Source organism: Aotus nancymaae, unplaced genomic scaffold (assembly GCF_030222135.1).
Source record: "Aotus nancymaae isolate 86718 unplaced genomic scaffold, 86718_ANA_hifiasm-v0.15.2.pri h1tg000007l, whole genome shotgun sequence".
Taxonomy (NCBI): Eukaryota; Metazoa; Chordata; class Mammalia; order Primates; family Aotidae; genus Aotus; species Aotus nancymaae.
The window spans coordinates 19,050,528-19,068,157 of record NW_026988418.1 but is presented as its reverse complement, the minus strand read 5'-3'; the positions used below and the strand labels follow the sequence as shown (position 1 = coordinate 19,068,157).

Genomic DNA, 17,630 nt, shown 5'->3' with positions numbered 1-17,630 from the left:
ACTGGAACTGCCTAGCACTCACATCCTAAGTGCGCTCAGCAGTCTGCCTCCATTGGCACTCCTCTGCCCCACAAAATGAGAACCCAGAGGATTCAAGGTAGGAACTGAGTTTGCCAACACTTTCCAGGCTGTCTTGGTGTTCCTGGAGTCTGAAGTAAGACTTATTGGAGCTTGGTGCTCCTTGTAAACTATTTTTATACCTGGAATGTGTTGGGAGCCAGCTGGCTGCTGCCACAGCTCAGATATCACCTGGTGCTTTCTTCTAAACTGGGTGAATAAATCACGTGGACAGCTAAGCCAGACTGTGTCTGTCTGGGTCTGTATCTGATAAGAAGCATTTGGCAACAAGTGAGCTGTGTTCCATTTTCTGCAGAGCTGGCTATGTAAAAGGCATCAGCCAAGGGGATAAGAATCACCGGATTTCAAAACAGGAAGGTCCATCCAACCTCCTGCTCTACAGGTAGAGAGACAGACAAAGAGCCTCAGGCTGACATATTGAGTTACAAGATATAGAAATACATTCTGCTGAATGGAGAGTGCTGTATTGTAAATAGGGAAGGGTATTTTATGGAACCCACTTACAGGACAGACAACCAGAACACACAGAAACTGGTAAGTCCTCCCCTAGCTGTAGATGTAGAAATGCACTACACAGATCCCCTCAGTACCCAGCTGAGGGGAGCGCCATCAGCAGGCAGCTTCCAGCTGTCAGCTCCTTCAGGATCTGCCTTAGCTACAGAGACCAGCCTCACTCAAGGTCATGCCCTTGCCAGTAGCCCACATTCCATGATTAAGCAAGGTAGGGTATAAAGGCCCAGTCCTTCCAACTTTACAATGAGCAACTCTGATGGGCACACTTCACCCCAGATCACCTGCTGGTTTGGGTGAGGCTTTGTCAGGCCCCTAGGAAGGCTCAACATCTCCCTCTGGCTAGTGTTTCTTTCTCCCACTTCCTTTCCCAAGTGTTGATCCATAACAAACACCATGTACCCTAAACTCTAACTCCTTTGTACAACCCCACCTGAGAAACCCTGACTCTCTCTGGCCAAATGGTACTTTCTTTCTGCATCTCTTGGTTTGTCTGCTCCCTTCAAAAGTTGTTTTCCTTATAAACTATCTTTGACTTTTCTTCTTGCATATAACCCATCGTGGGACCCTCCATAAGGCCTACTCAGCAGCTGTGTAAAATTGTATTTTCCAAATTGACTACAGCAACATTTTCAATTCTACAAGTTCTTCTAGAAACTAGCTACTCCACATCAAGAGGCAGAGTCCATTTCTGGGTGGGGCTTTGTGACTGCCTTGATGAATAAAATGCAATGGAAGTGGCATTGAAATGACATCTGATCATAAAAGGAAGTCTGGTTCCACCTGCTTCTCTCTCTCTGGAGACACTCAGTCTTGCAATCCAGCCATTTTGTGAAGGAGTCCAGACTGGCCCATGTGATCAGACCACGTGGAAAGGTACTGAGGCCATCAGCTAACAGCCAACATCAACAGCTAGACATGAGTAAATAAGGTTTTCAATAATCCTAGCCTCCAACTTTTACATGTTCAACCTAAGTTCCCATATATTGTAGAACAGAAATAAGTTATCCCCACTCTGCCCTTTCTAAATTCCAGACCCTCAGAATTCATGAGCTAAATAAATGGTTGATGTACACTACTAAGGTAATTTGTTTTATAGCCAGATTAACAGAAATGGCCTTGAACTTCACAGGACTCTGTCCTGTTTCCCACAGTCAGCTGACTCCATCTCCAACTCTCAATTCCAAATTCCTTAGAGAAAGAAAGAAAACTGGACCGGGATGGACACCAGACTCAGGTTGGGCCCGCAGCTTTGGCCATGTGGCCAGGAAGGCAGGTATTTAAATATAACAAGCTTTGTCATTTGGAATCATTTCATTCATTAAACAATTATTGCATGTATTATGCAATGTATATGCTGGATCACTTCTGTGTTTATGGAAGTGAATAAGATATGGTCCAGTCAGGATAAAGCTTATATGTAGATGAATGAGATGATGAACAAGGAAAAAATATATTATTTTCCTATGGTAGCATGTTGGAATGATAAAGACTATCAATGGAATTTAATTTATTGGAGAGTTACAATGTGCCAGGGAGGAAAGGACTATCATATATACTCCATCCAGATTCAGATTCGGCAAGCACTTATTGAACATCTATTATGAATCTCAAGGCTATAACAGAAAGTATTTATATACAGATGAATATTTGAACCTCTCAGCTTGTCTTGAACGTAAGTGCAGAAAAATGACATAATTGCTTTAATTTGGGCTCAGACCTGGACCTTCTGTCTACCATTCTTGTGATCTCTCTCCACACCACACTGTCTCATACAGCATCTTCCAACATGGCTAAAAGGTGGAAAGAGTCCTGTCTGACTGAAATAAAGTAATACTTAAGTACATGGGTTCTGGACACAAGCTACCCAGATTCAGATCCTAACTCTACCACGTAATAGACACAGCTGACAAGGAGGCAGTAAGGGACAAGTGTGGCCTCTGTGAGCCTCAGTCTCCTTGTCTGTAAAAATTGGATAATAATAGTACAGACCTCATTGAGTTCTTGCAAGGATAAGAGATAAAGCATATCATGAGCTTAGATCCTCTGTTATGACACATAGTAATTGTTCAATAAATATTAGCTCTCAAAATCCAGTTTGAGGGCCCAGAGGGTGTGTAGATTTTTAATCCTTAAATTAGAGAGAGAGATTTCCTGATGGGGAAAAAAGCAGGAGCAAAATTAGGAAAATTGTGGAATATTTTCAGGAACAATATGCAATTTCATTTGACTAAAGCTTTAAGTGAATTGGTCTACCTTTTATTTTCTGCCTCTCTCACTAGAAAATCAGCTGCATGAGATAAAGGGCTTTGCTCCACCTACAGCAGTGCCTGTACATGGCAGGTATATAATAAAATTTTACTGACTAAATTAATGAGACTACTGTGTGGTCTTGAGCAAACTACCTCTGCACTCTTGAGAATTAGCACCCTGCCTTCCAAAAAAAGGGATAATGGCATCCTCCTCATGGGTTGCAGAGAGGCTTAAATGAGATAATCATGCAAATCCTGGCCCAGAGCAGGTGTTAAATACCTGCTAATTCTTTTTACTTGGAGTGTGTATCCAGTAGAAAGTCAAAGTGGTCTGGGATAGACAATAAAAATGTAAAGAGGTGAATGAGGAGAAGCACCGGTGTATGCTAGAAAAGTTTGGGACATCTTTCCGGAGGGAGCAGAAATAAAACTGGACCTTGAAGGGTGAAGCTACGCTGAGTTTGCATTGGAACCTCAGGCTGGACTCCAAGTTCATAATGAGGCAGGGACAATGGTGCTCTGTATGTGCCACCCACCTGGCTCCCCATCAGAACCCCCAGGGAACAGATCTGTGTTAACGGAATGTGCACTCCCTTCAAGCTTCTTAGGTTGTACACTTCTGGCACCAGAAATGGACACAAACCTTTTAATTAAGACACCAGTTTGCTATGTGGCCTGAGCAAGTCACTACACTTAGCTGAACTTCAGTCTCCCCATCTGCATAATAGAGGGTTTTGATGGATGAGCCCCAAGGGCCCTCCCAGCACTGGCACTCTAATCCATGGGCACTCACCCACCAGCCATCTCCTGAAGACATTAACAAATGCAATTATGTAATAATTTGCAAACAGTGTTCTTCTGTATGAAATTTTCAAAGCAAACCCTGAAGAAAGACCTAAACTGATTTGATTGGAGACATGGTTTGGGACTCAATAAATACAGAGTTAACACAACAGAGGTGGAAGTTGAGAAGCTCTTGCCTTTTGGGGGCCTTTACTTTTCCATAAAAGGACAGAGCTCGGTGAAAGATGGGAAGGCACTTACCAGCCTTTTATATAACCAGCTAATGATTCTCCTGGGCTGAGATTCTTCAGGAATAAATGCCAGGAGGGCTGATGAGTCCCTCAGAAGCCTGCCCATTTGGACAACCTGCAGGGCTGTGGAATCTGGATCCACTGTGGACACACCAGGATGGCCTCACCACTGACCTCATTCTCTGGCACATCCTCTGTTATGACAAAGACCTTGATGTACTCAAAGACCTGCCCTAGGTCAGGGGCGTAGCTGTAGCACATCCAGCTAGCTTCAGCAGAATTGCCTAAACCTCAGGAATTATTTTCCTACAAGCCATGCTGATGCCAGTAATAAGGGTGGATAGATAGTAATGACTCTCAAAATCTGCCAAGGGCAGTGAGGAGGTACAAAGATTCCTGATGCTGGAATGAGGAAACCTAGAGCCACACACCAGGCTTTGTCCCCACCAGCCATTTTTCCTTAGACACATGTGTCCCCTTTCTGAGTGCCCCTTTCCATGTCTCAGAAACAGAATGTGATGCTGCACACCTCACAGTGGGCTTGTGAAGATCAAATGAGATTATAATTGGAATATTGTTAACGCACATGGTTAAGACAATGTTGTTTTAGATAGCTCATGTCTACAGAGTGCTGGACAATTTACAAAGTATGTTACTGTTAACATGCATTTACAGCAGTTATCTCATGTTTCCCTGACAGCCTATCAGTAGCCAGGCTGAGCCTTGTTATCTCCTCACCCCTTATCTGCTCCTCTCTCAGGGTACTTAGAACATTAAATCTTCAACTTTGTATTTAAGTTATTTATGTACATGTCTAATCTCCCTACCTTGAACAGAAGCCAGAGCAGGCACCAGGGCTGACCATCTTTGCTCCACCCCACCCCCCATCCATGCTCTGCCTTATATATGGTTGGACCTCAGTAAATAATGAATATAGGAAAAAGGAGAGGGATAGGAGGAAGAGAAAAAAGAGACGAGGAGGTATATAAGGAGTCCTTGTCATAGGTAATTTTCATGGTCTAAGTTAAGCCATCTACTCTGGCAGCTACTAACTAGATGAGATGATTTTAATTTATGTTAATTAAAATTATATAAAATTAAAAATGCCTTTCCTCCATTGCACTGGCCACATTTCCAGTACACAACAGCCACAGGTGGCTAGAGCCTGCTATATTGCACAATGCAGGTATGGAACATTTCCACCATTACAGAATGCTCTGTTAGATAGTGCTGCTATAGAAGAGAGAGCATGAGCTCTGGAGTTAGACAAAACTGGGTTTCAATCCTGCCTCTGGGACCCATGCAAGTCATTACATAAGGATAAAGGGATCAATGCAACAAGAAGAGCTAACTATCCTAAATATATATGCACCTAATACAGGAGCACCCAGATCCATAAAGCAAGTTCTTAGAGACTCTACAAAGAGACTTAGACTCCCACACAATAATAGTGGGAGACTTTAACACCCCACTGTCAATATTAGATCAACGAGACAGAAAATTAACAAAAATATTCAGGACTTGAACTCAGCTCTGGACCAAGCAGACCTAATAGACATCTACAGAACTCTTCACCCTAAATAGCAGAATATACATTCTTCCCAGCACCACATCACACTTATTCTAAAACTGACCACATAACTGGAAGTAAAGCACTCCTCAGCAAATGCAAAAGAATGGAAATCAAAACAGTCTCTCAGACCACGGTGCAATCAAATTAGAACTCAGGATTAAGAAACTCACTCAAATCCACACAACTACATTGAAACTGAACAACTTGCTCCTGAATGAGTACTGGAAACTCATAAATAATGAAATCAAGGAAGAAATAAGTTCTTTGAAACCAATGAGAACAAAGACACAATGTACCAGAATCTCTAGGACATAGCTAAAGCAGTGTTTACAGGAAAATTTATAGTACTAAATCCCCACAGAAGAAAGCAAAAAAGATCTAAAATCGACACCCTAACATCACAACTAAAAGAACTAGAAAAGCAAGAGCAAACAAATTCAAAAGCTAGCCTAAGACAAGAAATAACTAAGATCAGAGCAGAAGGAGATAGAGACATGCAAAACCCTTCAAAACATCAGTGAATCCAGTAGCTGGTTTTGTGCAAAGATTAACAAAATAGATAGACCACCAGACAGACTAATAAAGAGGAAAAAAGAGAAGAATTAAAATAGGCATAATAAAAAATGATAAAGAGGATATCACTACTGATCCCACAGAAATATTTGTAGAATTAGGATGCTCACGGAGAAAATTATATCCATGTCCCTCTCTCAGGATTGTTGAGAGGATTAAGCAAACTAATTTTTTTCACTGAAATGTTAGCAGTCCCTCTGCTTAGATGCTTCCATGTGATGTTGAAAGATAATGGTAGACCCAGAGGCTGGTGATTACATCATGGGAAGTGGTGGAGCAGAGTGGAAAGAACTCAGGCAGATGGGGCAGACAGGCTGACATTAGAACCTTTCCACTTGCCAGCTGCATGATCATAGGAAGATCCTCCAACCTCTCCAGGTCTCATTATCTCCTTTTCCCAGGTGTAAAAAAAAAAAAAAAAACTATATTATTTCATTCCCACCACATCCCTATAAGTCAAATACATAAAGAACCTTGCTTAGCTCTGGCATATGGAACATATATTAAAAAATAGAAAATTACTACATTAGGATAAAAAGACACATGGTTGAAGTTTTTAGTATCTAATTGCTTCAGGTATGATTGGCATTCCTTCTTCCTTTTCTTCCTTTATTCATTTATTAATTCCACATTTGTTAATGTATTATTCAGTAACTCAAATGCAAGCTTGAAGAAATCAGAGATTTCTGTCCTGTTCATTGTTCTTACTCTGCCTAAACAATGCCCAATGCATGAGGGGTTCTCAATAAATTTCAACATTTGAACATAATCTCTAAAATTAATTAACTGACATTCCCTTTTCTGAATGTACAAACAGTCTTGAGCTAAGTGACTAGTTCAAAGTATATTCATTGATCCACTCATTCCCCAATTATTGAGCACATGCAGTGTGCCCAGCATCTAACACCATGCCTGCAAATGAAAGGAGATGAAGGAAAGCTTTCTCATAAGAAGCATTCTCACAGCCCACAAGCATACCATCCTCAGGCACAGATATAGACAACTGCAGCATGTTTGGTAGAGTCAACGAACTAAATGTTGTAGAAACCTAGACGAGGGAATGACTCCTTCAACTGGAAAAAAATCAGGAAAAAATTCTCAGTGGAGATTACATGTGAGCTGGGATCTCAAATAAGAGTTGACTTTCGGGTTCTCATTGACTACTACATGCCCTCTGGAGCCAGATTCAAAACCTGTCTCCACCACTTCCCAGCTGAGTAACCATAAGATAAATTCTCTTATTTATCTGTCCTTCAGATTCCCCCTCCGTAAAATGGAAACAGTTATATCCTTTACAGAGTTGTTGTGAGAATTAAATAGAATTATCTATTAAAAAATATAGCTCGATGCTCAATAATATCACTTACACAGCCATTATCTTGGGAGCTCAGAAGCATGCCTGATGGACATGGAATGAGGCTAGCGCTTCCTCATAGCTGGAGCAGAGGTCCCATGAGGCAGAGAGGAGCAGATGGAAGGAGAGGCTAAGGCCAGGTCATGGAGGGTTTTGTAAGCAGGCAGAGTTTAACCTTGATTTGAAAAGAAGCAATGAACCATAAAAGGATGATAAGTAGCATGAAAAGTAGCCTGTTCACATGTGCAGTTTCAAAATCTTTCTGGCTGTAGCATGAAGATGGAAGGGAGAACAGGCCAAACTGAAGGCAGGCAGGAAGGGGAGGCCATTATTCAAATTAAACCCAGAAATGCAGAGTAGGTAGTGGGGGAAAGAGAAGAAAGGTCCCAGGGAAATGCAATTAATAGGTTTGGTCGTGTTGTCACTCTAGGTCTGGCAAGACAAGAAGACTTGGTTAAATCCTTCTGATTTAACCCAACAGAGCTTAACAAAAGGCTTTCTTTAAGAGGCGTGGGCAGAATTAAGGGAACAAACAAGAACATGAGACATTCAGGCACAGGCAAAAGAAGGGAGATACTTCCACCCCAGACCTAAGAAAGCAAGGGAAGGGAACAGCATTGCCACAGACCAGAGAAACCAGAAGCCAAGAAAGGTGGCTGACTCAACAGGAGTCATAGCCGTAGACAGGCATGCAGTCTCTGCAGACCACGGCCAGGCAGGGGGAAGAAGGGTAGGAAATAACATATCTAGACTCTCTCTCCATCCACTCTGTCGTCTCCTGCCAATGCCTTTTATTGGCCAAACCCGACTGAAAGCTGGAGGTCAGGAGCGCCTGGGTCATGTGGTCTATAGATGTCAGCCTTCCTGGGCAAAAGCAGGTTAGAGAAGGATAATAAAAACAATGGATCAGAGGGTAGAGAGGGATAGATAAAGGATCAATATCATGGTAATCATTAGATGGGAGTGGAGAGTGCTTCAGATGGTGAAGAGGAGGAATTATTTCTAACTAAAGAAATTCCTCAATTAAATTGGAAGAGGATTGAGACGCCTATTCAAGTAAATTACCTTCAGGTTCTCGTTGCCCTCAGTGTTTGCCCCCAATCTGTATCTTCCTCCCCTTTCATTTTCATCTGCAAATATGATATTGCTAACTGCTTGGATAATGTAGCCAGATTTGCTCCAGATGAGTATAATTTAATTGATACTACAGCTAAAAAACGAATAGGTCTATAACTTATTTTCAAAATTCTACACAAAAATAAGGATGACCTGTGAAAGAAAAACAGAAAGGTAGGGGAGGGAGAGCTCCTCACTGCTCTGCAAAAATTCTTTTTCCACAAACACCACTGGAAGCCAAAAAGCTATGTGTAAAATTGTCCCAGCCCTTAAGACTCTGCCCCTTTCTGCCTGACACATGCAATTCCCTGTGTCCCTGACAGGTTCCAGGGCTGGATGGATCGCACATTGGAGCACCAGACCACAGTGACGTGATCCTCTGAGTGAAGCCGAGGCAGACACACCCCAGAGATGGGGAAAACGCCTAGGGACCAGAAACTCTGTTACTACGGGAGTCACTGGAACTGTTGACAGCAACAGCCAGGCTTTCTTTCTGCAAAGTGCTCCCAGGAAGCCTTTACCGGCCTGGAGAGTTGAGGGGTTTTCATCACTAATTAACATGTTTTCCACACTGAGGCCAGAAGTAGGACTCACTAAGAGACACTGGGAGGCATGGAGGAGATGGACTGGCAGTTCTGGGCAAACCTTGGCTTAGAATTTCACTTTGTGGGACTCAAGGAAAAGCCCAACCTCCACTGGGGGTTTTCAAGGCCCTTCATGATCTGCTGCCTGCCCTGACTCCCTTCTCCAGGTCACTACCCAACACTGCACACTAGCCTTAGCCCAATTAAACTACTGACATTCTAGCCGTACACCCTGCAAGCTCCTTAGGCATCTGGACTTCTTCACATGCCTTTCTCTCTGCCTGAAATTACCTTTTCTTCTTTTCTACATAGAACTCTCCTACTTTTTAATGTAAGAAGGTTCTCTACCTATGTTTAGATTTCTCCAGGAAGGCTCTGCAGAGGAGTTGTCAGGCACTCCTAGTTCTATGCTTCTGTCACGCTTTGGACTGCCCTCTAAAGTAGCAAATGAGTAAATGCCTAATTGCGGCATGATGTCCTGCTCCTCCTAAAGACCATGAGCTGCTAAAAAGCAGGGTCGATGTTATAGTAACCCGTGGTATTCACATCTTAGTACTGAGTCTATGCCAGAAGAACAGCGCAAGGTGCTCATAGCACTAAAGAAGCTGATTCTTCTCCTATTGAATAATTCTTTTTAGAAATTTCTTTGTTTTGTTTTCTGAAATCTGGAGCTTATAACTGATGGGTTATAGTTTTGCTTTCTGAAGCCATACATACAGCTGATCATTCTCCTATTGAACAATTCTTTTCAGAAATTTCTTCCTTTTTCTTTCCTTTTGTTTTCTGAAATCTGCAGCTTGTAACTGATGGGTTACAGTTTTGCTTTCTGAAGCATGTGTAATAGTCCCTTCTGGTGACACATGCCAGCCTTTCAGATCTTCCAGTGCAGTGACCATGCCTCCATTAGGCTTACTCTCCACCATATTCCTTCTGTTAGCCTAAATTCAGTTTTGTGTAAAACATCACTTTTGAATTCAAACAGATTTAAATTTGGATATGAGCTCTGCCTCTCCTAGCCCCAGGTTACTCATCAAAATAGAGATAAAAATATTGACTTTGCAGGAATATTGAGAGAGTTAAATAAAATATTGGTTAAAAAACTGGCTAGCAAGAGTCCTGGCAGATGTTGATATATCTGAAATATTTAATGACTGAATCAATACATGAGTGGACTGGGGCTTTGTGTCATATAGGTGGAGTCACATTTTAGACATCCACCTCTCTTACACTAGTTAAGCATCAATAAATGGTAGATTTATTACATATACTTGCCAGGATATTAGAACAGAATACTAACCAAGTAAGACATATACAATTTCTGCTTTAATTGATCCTGGGAAAGTCGTTGAACAAATAGTGATAAAATAAGTGTAATAAGTGGTAGAATAAACTTGCAGGTCACACAGCTGGGTTCATCTGAGCAGGTCAAAGATGGTCTTGTATTAGAGAATAGAGTACTTAGACAATCATTAATGTAATAAATAATTATTTAGTCATTATTTGTGTAGTTCTCTTGGGAACATTAGAAGAGAGAAGACAAATCAATTGGCTGGGCAAAAACATTGAACACTGTAATATTATCAAAATTCAGCAACACAAAAGCTTCACCCCTAATCTCTGAAAGTTAACTGATTGGTAAATATGAAGGTAAATAAACTAGTTGGTAAATACACTGGGTCAGTGGTTCTTAAGTGACAATATATGTAATACATTTCACAGGATGGTGTCAAATTTTTGTCAATGTATAAAATTGATGCTTATTATAACTGAGATTATACATTATTCCTCCAATACTGCTAGGCTGATAATTTGAACTCTGGAAATCATATATTCATGATGTCCAGTGGAGTGAGTGAAATTTGCTGTTTGTGCTATCACCTCTTCTATTCAGTATTGTACTGGAAGTTTCCAGCAAATGCAATAAGTCAAGAGGAACAAAAAAAAGCATAAGAATGGCAAAGGAGTAAATAAGATTGTTATTATACACAAGTGACATAATGGTATATGTGGTATATGTAGAAAATCTGAATACATGGATAAATTATTAGAGGTAACATGAATCCAGTAAGACCACTAAATTCACAAGGTCAACATACAATTAAAAATAAATTTTAAAAAATCTAAAGAAAATAAAAATATTGATGTATAGCCTACTACACATCTAGTCAATATACAATTAAAAATTTTTAAAAATTTAAAACTATAGATATGTAGCCTACTACACAGCTAGGCTACATGGTATAGCCTATTGCTCCTAGGCTGCAAACCTGGACAGCATATTACTGTGCTGATACTGTAGGCAATTGTAACACAATGGTAAGTATTTTTGTATCTAAACATATCTAGACATAGAAAATGTACAGTAAAAATGTGGTATATGAGATTAAAAATGGTACATCAGTATAAGGCATTTACTATAAATGGAGCTTTCAGACTAGAAGTTGCTCTGGGTGAGTCAATGATGCATAGTAAGTGAACATGAAGGCCTAGGACATTACTATATATTACTGTAGACTTTATAAACAATATACTCTTGGGCTACACTAAATTTGTGAAAACATAAGGTAACTGTGTTACAATGTTATGATGGCTACAACATCACTAAGTAATAGGAATTTTTCAGCTACGTTATAATCTCATAGGACCATCATCATATATTTGGTTCATCTTTGACCAAAAAGTCATTATGTGAAGCATGACTGTATATAGAAAACTATAAAACATTACTGAAGAAATTAAAGATCTTTATAAATTGAAGGATATACCGTGTTCATAGATTGGGGCACTTGATATTTTAATATTGTCAGTTCTCCTCAATGTGATCTATATCTTCAGTGCAATCCCGATCAGAAATTCCAGAAGAACTCTTTTCCTGGAATATCAGTTTGGATTACTCAGATGTAGGCTCTGAAATGAGGATTTGTATTCAAGTACTTTACTAAGGAAATGTTCTCAAAAAGAAAACTGATTAGAAAACTGGCAAGTAGAATATGCAAGGGGAGTAAAGCAAGCAAGCTTTTTATTTCAGCCTGATCTGACAAAGGAGCACAGGTGTAAGTTGCACTTCAAAGCTTTCCTCCTTCAAGGCAAATAAGCTGGGCTTTTATACTCCTACAACAGTTAGTTATTGCTAACATCTGCCCAGAGGAGCATAAACTCCCAGGCATGTCCTGCTTTTTGCACAGGTGGGCAAAGTGGCTCTAGTAACTTTTAGGGAGTCCTTCAGTGAGAATCACAGGTTCAGGAAGTAGAAAGCAAACACACAACACACAGAAACGAGGGAGTCGGGGTTGGGCAAACATAAAGAGTAAAAGAGATGCAAGGGGTTTGGGTAAAGTGCTGACACAGCTCACATCATGAAATCAATGAGCTGATGCTAAAATGTATATAAAAATGTAAAGAGCCAATCCAAACAAATATAACTTGGAAAAGGAAGAATAAACTTGGAGTATTTATTCTACATATTATAAATCTAAATTAATTAAAACAAGTGTGGTTCTGGTGCCATAATAGACAAATAGCCAATGGAACAAAAAATTCCAAAAACAGATGTAAACACATATGGTCATATGATTTATATCAATGATGTCTATAGTGTACTGGAAAAACCATGATGTTTCTAATAATTTGTCCTGAATTGATTGAATACTAATATAGAGAAAAATGAAGCTTTAACACAAAATTCAATCCCAGATGGATTGTAAATGTAATGTGATAAGTAAAAAAGCCTCTGGAAGATAACCTACAATCATATATTTATGACCCTGAGGTAGGTAAATATTTCCTTAATAGGATACAATACACTAACCATAAAGGATTCATATATATGACTTTAGTAACAATAAAATTTTCTGTGCATTGAAAGTTACCATTAAGATAGTGAAAAGACAACAAAGTAGGGGGAGATATTTAAACTACACATATCCAACAGAGGATTTACAATAAAAATTTAAAGGATTCCTATAAATCAATAAGACTAGGACAGATAATACAATTATAAGTCAGTCTAAAGACTTAAAGAAGCATATCATGAAAGAGGATGTCCAAATGGCCATTGGCACATGTTCAACATTAGTATCCATCAGGAAATTAAAATTAAAACCACAATGAGATGTCACTACGTACCACAAGAATTACTAAAATTTGTTTTAAATAACAATACCATGCATTTCCAAAAGTGTAACGCATCTGGAACTTTTGTGCACTGCTGGTAGTGGTGTAACCTGTCTGAACAACTTTGGAAAACTAGAAGAGTCTATTAAGGCTGAAAGAATGCACAATCCATGACCAAGCAATTTAACATCTAGATATATACTTAAAAGTTTGTTAATTTGTACAATAAAATATATCATAGCAACTTTATTAATACTCAAGAAATGAAATTGACCCAAATGCCCCATATACACAGAATGGAATACCACATAGCAATGAAAAACAAAATCTTACTACACAATACATGCATCAATCTCACTAATAAAGGAGACTCAATGCAAGTAAATGTTGTATTATTACATTCATAGAAACTATAAAAGCAGACAAATCAATGGTGATAGAAGCCAATACAGTTGTAGCCTTTATAGAGTATATAGGATTGGTAAGGGACAGGAGGGAACCTCCGGAGCCATTGGGACAGACTTATATCTTGATTTAAATGGTAATTATATGGGGGTATGCATTTGTAAAAATTCATCAATCCACAAGTTTAAGATTTGTAACTTGTATTATATGTAAGTTATACTTTGCTCATAAAAAGGAAAGTTTTAAAAACCAAAAATTCTACAAGTTAATTTTAGACATTCTAGAAAGTATAAAAATGTACAATGGGAATCTCAGTGTTAACATTTTCTAATTTCAAAAACTACTGTATATTATTAATGCTGTTTTGTAGTCTATAAACAATTTTCCTATAAACAGTGTCAGGATCATTTTCTTCTCATTCAGTAAATTTTCTACAACATAAAAAAATTGACTGTATAAATTTGTAAAGGTACATCATGATACCAAGAGAGCTGAGAACTTTGCCTCATGCTCTTATACACAGGAATGAACAGTAGAACGAGAAGAAAACAGTTCTTCTGAAATAGTGAACAGCCTAAAGCGTGATGACAGAAATAGGCAATATCAAGCTAGAGAAAAAGGTCAGATCACACAGAAAGAGAACCCCATCAGCTAACAGTGGTTTCTTATGAGCAGAAACCTTACAAGCCAAAAGAGAGTGGGACCTATTTTCAGTATTCTTACAGAAAGCAAATACCAATCAAGAATTTTATATCCCACCAAACTAAGTTTTGTAAGTAAAGGAGAAATAAAAACTTTTTCAGACAAGCAAGCACTAAGGGAATTCCATTACCACTAGACCAGCCTTATAAAAGATCCTTAGGGAGTTCTAAACATAAAAACAAAAGAATAATGCCTGTTACTACAAAAATACACTTCAGTGCATAACTCACAGGCCCTGTAAAGCAACTACACAATAGAAACTACAAAGCAACCAGTTAACAATTTCACAATAGAATCAGAACCTCACATATAATTACTAATATTGAATGTATAATAAATGGGCTAAACACCTCACTTGAAAGGCACAGAGTAGCAAGTTCGATTTAAAAAAAGAAAAATGAGACCCATACATCTTCTGTCTTCAAGAAACTGACTTCGCATGTAATGACACCCACAGGCTCAAAGTAAAGAGTTGGAGAAAAATCTGTCACACAAACAGTTATTTTTTTAAAAAAAAGAGCAGGGGCCACTATTCTCATACCAGATAAAACAAACTTTAAACCAACAACAGTAAAGGAGGACAAAGAAGCGCATGATATAATGACATAATGATAAAGGGTTCAATTCAACAGGACAACTGAACCATCTTACATATACACACATTCAACATTGAGACACCCAGAATATAAAACAAGCATGTCTAGACCTACAAAAAGACTTAGATAGCCACACAATAATAGTGGGGCACTTCAACAACCTACTGATAGGATTAGACAGATTATCAAGGCAGAAAATTAACAAAGAAACTGAATCCAGCAACACATCAAAGTTAATTAACCACAATCAAGTAGGTTTTATACCTGGGATGTAAGGTTAGTTCAACATATGCAAATTAATAAATGTAATTCACCACATAAACAGAATCAAGAACAAAAACCATACAATCTTCTCAATAGACATAGAAAAAGCTTTTGATAAAATTTAACATCTCTTCATGATTAAAAAAAAAACGACCCTAACTAGGCATCGAAGGAACATATCTCAAAAGAAGAGCCATTTATTACAAACCCACGGCCAACATCATATTGAATGAGCAAAAGCTGGAATCATTCTCCTTAAAAACAGGAACAGGACAACGATGTTGACTCTTACCACTTCTATTCAACATAGTACTGCAAGTCCTAGCCAGAGCAATCAGGAAAGACAAAGAAAAGCCATCCAAATAGGAAAAGAAGTCAAATTATCTCTCTTCATGGATGATATGATTCTGTATCTAGAAAAGCCAAATGACTCTACCAAGAGGCTTTTAGAATGTATCAACAACTTCAGAAAAGTTTCAGGATGCAAAATCAATGAACAAAATCAGCAGCATTTCTATACACCAATAACATTCAAGCTGAAAGCCAAATCAAGAATGCAATTCCAATTGGGTATCAGTGTACACTACTCAGGTGATAGGTGCACCAAAATCTCAGAAATAACCACTAAAACACTTACCATGTAACCAAACACCATCCATTTCCCAAAAACCTATCAAAATAAAAAGTAAAAAAATTTAAGAAGAATGCAATCCATTTACAATAGCTACAAATAAAAATACCTAGGAATATGGCTAACCAAGGAAGAGGTGAAAGATCTCTGTAAGAAGAATTACAAAACATGGCTGAAAGAAATCACAGATGACGTAAATCATTTATGGAAATGGAAAAGTGGAAAACCATTCCATGCTCATGGATTAGAGGAATCATCTTAAATTGTCAGTACTGCCCAAAGAAATCTACAGATTCAACATTATTTCTATTAAACTACTAATGTCATTTTTCACAGAACTAGAAAACTATTCTAAAATTCATATGAAACCAAAAAAAAGAGACTGATAGTCAAAGCCATCCTAAGCAAAGAGAACAAAGCTAGAAGCATCACGTTACCCAATTTCAAACTACACTATAAATCTACAATAACTAAAACAGCATGGTACTGGTACAAAAATCGACACATAAACCAATGGAACAGAATAGAGAACCCAGAATCAATGCTGTACACCTACAACTATCTTTGACAAAATCAACAAAAATAAGAAATGGGGAAAGGACTCCCTATTCAATAAAAGGTGCTGGAAAGACTGGCTAACCATATGCAGAAGAATGAAAATAGACTCCTGCCTTTCACTGTATACAAAAATTAAGATGGATTAAACATTTAGGTATAAGACCTCAAACAATAAAAATCCTAGAAGAAAACCTAGAAAATACCATTCTGGATATCAGCATAGCCAAGGCTTTTGAAGAGCAATTGTAACGGAAAAAAAAAGTGATAAGCAAGACCTAATTAAACTAAAGAGCTTCTGCACAGCAAAAGAAAATATCAACAGAGTAAACAGACAACCAACAGAATGAGGGATAATATTTTCAAACTATACATCAGACAAAAGTCTAATATCCACAACCTATAAGGAACCTAAACAATGCAACGAGCAAAAAGCAACCCCATTAAAAAATAGGCAAAGAGCATGAACAGACACTTCTCAAAAGAAAATCTACAAGCAGCCAATAAACATATTTAAAAATGTTCAACATCACTAATCATCAGAGAAATGCAAATTAAAACCACAAAAAGATACCATCTCACATCAGTCAGAATGGCTACTATTAAAGTCAAAACAGAACAGATGCTGGCAAAGCTGCAGAGAAAAGGGAACAATTACACAGTTGGTAGGAGTGTAAATTAGTTCAGCCACTGTGGAAAGCAATTTTTTAAAGGACTTAAAACAGAACTACTGTTTGACCCAGCAATCCCATTACTGGGTATATACCCAAAGGAAAACAATGTGCTTTACCAAAAAGATACATGCACTTGTATGTTCATTGCCACACTATTCACAATAGCAAAGACATAGAATCAACCTAGGTGCCCATCAGTGTGGATTAGATAAATAAAATGTGGTACCTATATACCATGGAATACTAGGCAGCCATAAAAAGAATGAAATCATGTCTTTTGCAGCAACATGGACACAGCTAGAAACCATTATCCTAAGGAAATTTATGCAGGAACAGACAACCAAATACCACATGTTCTCAGTTATAAATGGGAGCTAAACATTGGGTATACTGAACATAAAGATGGGAAAAATAACTGGAGATAAACACTGGGGACTACTAAAGGTGGGAGCATGAAGGCGGACAAGAGCCAAAACACTACATATTGGATACTATGCTCACTACCTGGGTGACAAAACCATTCATACTCAAGACCTCACTGTCAGACAATATGCTTGTGTAACAAACCTGTGCATGTACCCCATGAATATAAAATAAATGTTGAAATTATTTAAAA

General features: G+C 38.5%; 1 long non-coding RNA gene across 1 annotated transcript in view; it reads right to left on the bottom strand.

Moving 5' to 3' along the window:
- The window catches only part of LOC135272684 (uncharacterized), a 258,860-nt gene that overhangs the window by 106,811 nt on the left and 134,419 nt on the right, over positions 1 to 17,630 (bottom strand). The gene's annotated exons all lie outside the window — the stretch shown is intronic.